The sequence below is a fragment of the Nansenia antarctica genome (genome assembly GCF_963989245.1).
Source record: "Nansenia antarctica genome assembly, chromosome: 5".
NCBI classification, from domain to species: domain Eukaryota; kingdom Metazoa; phylum Chordata; class Actinopteri; order Argentiniformes; family Microstomatidae; genus Nansenia; species Nansenia antarctica.
In genome coordinates this window covers 55490860-55496883 of record NC_137690.1, presented here as the reverse complement: position 1 = coordinate 55496883, position 6024 = coordinate 55490860, and positions in this window count along the sequence as shown.

Sequence of the window (6024 nt, the reverse complement as noted above, 5' to 3'; positions counted from 1 at the left end):
ATATATTTATTTTAATCCTGTTCTTTTACCAACTGCTAAGACAACAATATAGTAAGCTAGTTACTTTAGCTAGCTAAAGATATTGGCCCCCAAAATCATTTTACAACTTGTTTAGCAATTGTTACGATATTTCTGTGGAACTCTGCAGTGAAGGCAGTGTTGCCAGATTGGTCTGATGTTTACCATGCCAATCAGTGCTCAAAATCCGCCCAAATCGATTAAAAAAAAACTAAAAACAGCCCAAATATTATAGCATATGATATATTATAATACATATTAATAAATTCTGTCCACCAGCCCAAGCCCAATTTGACCAGCACAATGCAACCTAAACTAGCCGAATTGGGCTGGAAATCCGCCCATCTGGTAACGCTGAGTGAAGGTATCGAAGCAACTTAATGTAGCTACTAGCGAACACAGAAGTGGGGGAGAAAAACGTCAGATCAGATATATAAACGGGTTATTTTGATGAACACATTTTGGGAATATATATGGTTACTTTCTCGCCTGAAAACATATTAAAACTTCATAAAACGACATGTCGAGCCAAAATTACAGCTTTTAGCCAATGGCGGCCAAAAATTAGGATTTAAAAATGGAGGGTTTTGCTTTGCTCGCTGATTGGCTATAATAATGTTCTTCTTCTACGTTTTATGTGACTTTTTAGTAACAACTTGCGCATTACTAAGTATTTACTAGCTAAGATTGGCAAAAGATTGGCATGGTGCAACCGAAATGAGTAAACAACTAGTTTGAAACTATCTAGTAACAACTAGGGGTTTAGTAACTACTAAATGCCTGCATTTAGTAATGACTTACGCCAAATTGGTGCAACCCAGTCCTGTACAGTAAGTAGAACTGTGGTTGTTCTTTTCTTTTCATGCCCTCCAATTAGGGGAGGGTTCAGTCCCAAACAATTAATTAAAAAAGGGATGACGCAAGCAATGCTATCTGATTCTATAATTCTATTAATAGAATCTAAGCACTTAATGGACCCTAAGCACTCTATCCAATGAGAGCCCTACAATCAATACTCTCAAGAATTGTGCATCATGCCTCGTGGGGGCTTCAAGCTTCACATCAGTACGTCAGCTGTCGTGACTACTCTCCCTAGGCACAGCCCAGCAGGGGTCAGAGCTGCTCCACATTAACCTGTCTGTCCTGTCATCACGTCTTTCTGTGCCACATCTCAGAGTTAATATTCCTACAACAACGCTGGCATTTTAATGTTGTTTCTCTTGACCGTATAACCCAACCCACCAAAACAGTTTCTCTGTGCTGTGCTGTGCCTACTCTGAAATCTCATTCTCATTCAATCAGGGAAACCTGTATCTGACCTAATCTGACAGTTAATTGGCTCCTCTGAGGACCAACATGTATGTGTGATTACACACACACACACACACACACACACACACACACACACACACACACACACACAGTCTATCCATTGGCTCACATTGACATTGTTTACTAACGTTAACAAACTAGCCCGTTCCTGTAACCCAGATGGCTTCCATTTACGGCTCTGCAGCCAATCATAATGTGTTATGTCATCACGTTTATGGCTCTGCAGCCAATCATAATGTGTTATGTCATCACAGCCAATCATACGGTGATCCGTCATCAGTAATGGCAGGACCCCGCAATTATGCAAGCAATTATGATTTGTAGTTGATTAGTTGAATCAGGTGTACTGGTGGTGGAACAGATCAAATATGTGGAGTGGCTGGGGGCCCCAGAGGAGAGGTTTGAGATCCATTGAACTACAGTACAAGATAATAACAATGCCATATTTTAGTTGTGGTCTTTGTCAAAGCATACAACACTTCTATACTGTATACGTGAGCCTGTGCCCTTGTTAATTGACACATTATGAAGGATTCAAATGATTTAAGGATTTATTTATGTTCAGAACATAGATAAATGAACTGGGAGGGGATATTGCTTGAATATAAAAGGGTTCTGCAATCTCCACAATGTTACCGAAGCTCAGGAAATATTCTCTGGCCAAATGAATAAAGCAACAATGACACCAAGTGGTAGAGGAAGGAAACTACAACCATGGTCATGAACTGGAAGTCAGTGCACGTGCAGGTTGTTGTTACAGTAACACTGTCTGATTCAAGTAATCAAAGGTCTTGATGATTAGTTGATTTGTTGAATAAGGTATCTAAGGCTGGGTTGCACCAACCTGGTTTAAACAAATCCTGGTTTAGAGTTAATCCAGGCTTAGTACATCCAGGCTTAAACTAGGTTTAAAGTTAATCAGAGGCGTTGCACATCATCAAGGACCCCAATTGAAATAAGCCAGTGGCTTTCTTGGGTTTTTATCCTCTTAGTTTGACCTTGTATGTAATATGTACTTTCATGTACCTACTTCTGCAAACATTCTAATAAAGTTTTCAATCAATCAATCAAATCATTTTAATCCTGGATTAGTTAAACCTAGTTTAAACCAGGATTAAACCGCCAGCTTGGATTCAGACGAAATGTAAAAAAATCTTTACATTTTACAAAACAAACAAAACAAAAAAACAGGAGAAGAAAAAATAAGAATGAAATAAAATAGATAAAATCTACAGTAACAACAGGACCGATGAACCACACAAGACATGACAAGCAAATAACAAAACAGACAAAACAAAACCCCCCAAAAATCTAGATTAGAACAAAACATAAGGAGCATACAGATGGATCATTCAATGATTAGCAATAGAAGAATAGTAATGCTTTAATCAAACGCGTTACATATCTGCCCTGAAATAGTTTTAGTCTACCTTTGGCCCCAATTGAACCAGCACTTTGTAAATGCTGTTTTACTGTATAATGGTAAATACAATATTTACAGTAGGCTACTTGGAACACATGGCTCTGATGGCTCTCTTGGTTTGAGCATCAGAGTTGTGCCGTTTCTTTGGGAAAATATGTGTGTTCACCGAGTTACTTTTGGGGGGAAATCTACTGAATGACAATCTCAGTGTTATATCCTGTATTGTATCTGGTTATCTGGTGATCGGAAACTCACAAGACTCAAAAATCCCACCTGGGAACACCACCACTACTGTGCCCTTGAGTAAGGCAATTAGCCCTAAATTACTCCAGGGAGACTGTCCCAGTAAGTCACTTTGGATAAAAGCGTCTGCTAAATGGTAAAAAAAAAAAAGAATAAGTTAAAAGTAAAATGTAAGTTATCTGTAGTATACAGTACCAGTCAAACGTTTGGACACACCTTCTCATTTAATTGTTTTACTTACATTTTTTACAATTATTTTCTACATTGTAGATTAATACTGAAGACTTCAAAACTATACATATGGAATTATGTAGTAAACAAAAAAGTGTTAAACAAACCAGAATATGTTTTATATTTTGGATTCTTCAAAGTAGCACCTTTTGCTTTGATGACAGCTTTGCACACTCTTGGCATTCTCTCAATCAGCTTCATGAGGTAGTCACCTGGAATGGTTTTCCAACAGTCTTGAAGGAGTTCCCAGAGATGCTGAGCACTTGTTGGCTGCTTTTCCTTCACTTTGCGGCCCAACTCATCCCAAACCATCTCAATTGGCTTTAGTCGGGTGATTGTGGAGGCCAGGTCATCTGCAGAGGTGTATTTGGGGTCATTGACCTGTGGTAAAACAAATGATGGTCCCACTGACCAAGACCAAGAAGGAGAGTGATGGAGTTCTGCGTCAGATGACCTGGCCTCCACAATCACCCGACCTAAACCCAATTTAAATAGTTTGGGATGAGTTGGACTGCAGTTTTTCTGTGTCATTCCCATCCTTGCCAGCAGGGGACCAGAGCTGTTCTTCTCCAGTACGTTTTGTGATAACATTATGTATTTAATAAAATAAGCATTTGGTTTGTCATATTGTAGCTTTGAAACTGCTGAAAAATAATGCCAGTCAGAGTCAGATATCAAAGAAATACATGTTTATTTAAATGTAAACAAAACAAACTGCATAGGAAATGTTTTAAGTCCATAGAAGACAGAGAAGGCAGCAGGTAACCAATATATTATAGTCTCAATTGCCTTATTTAGACTGAAGACCTGACATCTGCACTTTCAGCCAGACCTGAGTGTGTATGAGGGGGGAGGACACACACACAAACACACACACACACACACACACACACACACACACACACACACAGATGTACATGTACGCGCACACATACGAGCGAACACGCACGCACGCACACACACATGCACACACACACACACACACGCACACACACACACACACACACACACACACACACACACACACAAGCCTGAGCGTGGAGGCGCCAGCAGCACTCATCTAAACTCAGCTGGTCACACTGTCCCGCCCTGCCTGTTGGACTGTTAGGAGGATACATTCAGTGGATTTGTGTTTAACAACACAGATGTACAGAGACACACACTCACACAACCTGATGCCTGCTGAATACAGGACACAACAGAACAGGACCCTGGGTAGATGAAAGAGCCATTATAGCTATTGTGGTATAGAGTCATCAAAATAAAGTTTCACTTACTTTGATATTTAGATTTCTAAAAGGCACTCATGTTGGCACGAACCATTTCAAACACGCTTGTCAGAATTCTATAGTGGAATTTCCGTAATTGCCAACATGACATCCATTCAAATTCTAAATCTCAGAGTCTGTGACGGAGGAGGACAGTTTGTCAAACACTGTACCCCTGTGACTCTGTTGAGGGAACCTCCTGTTCTGTCCTACATCGCTAGCAAGTGGTCGGAGAACGTGAGTGAAAATCAACAGGACACTCAGCAACCCTTTTCTTCAAAAAATACATTCAAAAGGCTCGCCAAGCATCATGTGGAGTATTTGTCCTAATGTGTTTATCGACAAAAAAAATCATTAAAAATAAAAAGATCAAAATGAAACAAAAACATTAAACATTAAACAGTAATCTAAGGAAATTCAATAGCATTTTTTTTCTTTATTTCCAGATTTAGAAATAATGTGTTTTATATGCAAACAGACACGCACAAAGAAAAGAATGGGACTACTACAGAGAGGTCATAACAGAAAGAATCACTACATTATCACTACGGGACATGTTTCACTGGGACGCCTGCAGCACAGGGCCACAGAGAACTACCTGAGTTTCTTTTTTTACTTTCAAAATGTTCCATCTTTTTTTCTTTAAAGATTATACAATCATTAAAAGAGGTCTAAGACCTTTGCACACTCCACCTGGAGCCGTTTCGCTTGTATACACTTTGCTTTTTCTCTCTCTCTTAAAGCCGTCTAAGGCCAAAAACAAAGTGGTGGACAAAACCACTCAGGCCAATAAAAACTCATCTCACAGGACAACAGTTGCCCAATCACGTGCTCGGTAGCCATCATGACAATTCCTGGATGTCTTTGAGAGAGGGAAATGCTGATAGCAATGCTAGGTGGTTAAATGTGTAGAGCAACCTATTTTCCTCATAAGAGTAAGAAAGGTTGCTAAAATGGCCGCAATAGCCATGGACTAATTCAGTTTAGGCCGCATTGTCAGGAAGAAGACACAGAAACTCAACACAGACACAGACAACAGTTGAGACAAGAGCAGTCTGTGTAACGACAGGTTATCTATCATATTGTGCAGCTCTAGAGCTGGAGGTAGAATTGGAAGAAGGGGTTGGGTGTGGTGTCAACACTCTGCTATGTTTGTTTTAAGGCATGGCAAACGGAGCTGTTTCACAATCCCATGAATCCAGGCATGGCTGGCCGGGCACTGATTGGGTTCTGCAAAGCCTCTTGAGAACAGGGAATACAATCGCAAAGGTCAACAGTTCAATCTGTCCAACGCAATCCTAACACACACACACACACGTCTTTGGGTATATAATTGTGATAAAAAAACATCCCCAGATTCAGCCACCCACACCGTCTGAGTTGCCAACACCTATCTGAGAGACATTGGTTCACTACAAGGACTTTTTTAAAAGCATGCAACAAATGGAAAAACAATTCATGTTTAAAATAATATTTTTGTTTTCCTCTTTAAGAGTGAAGAGACCTAAG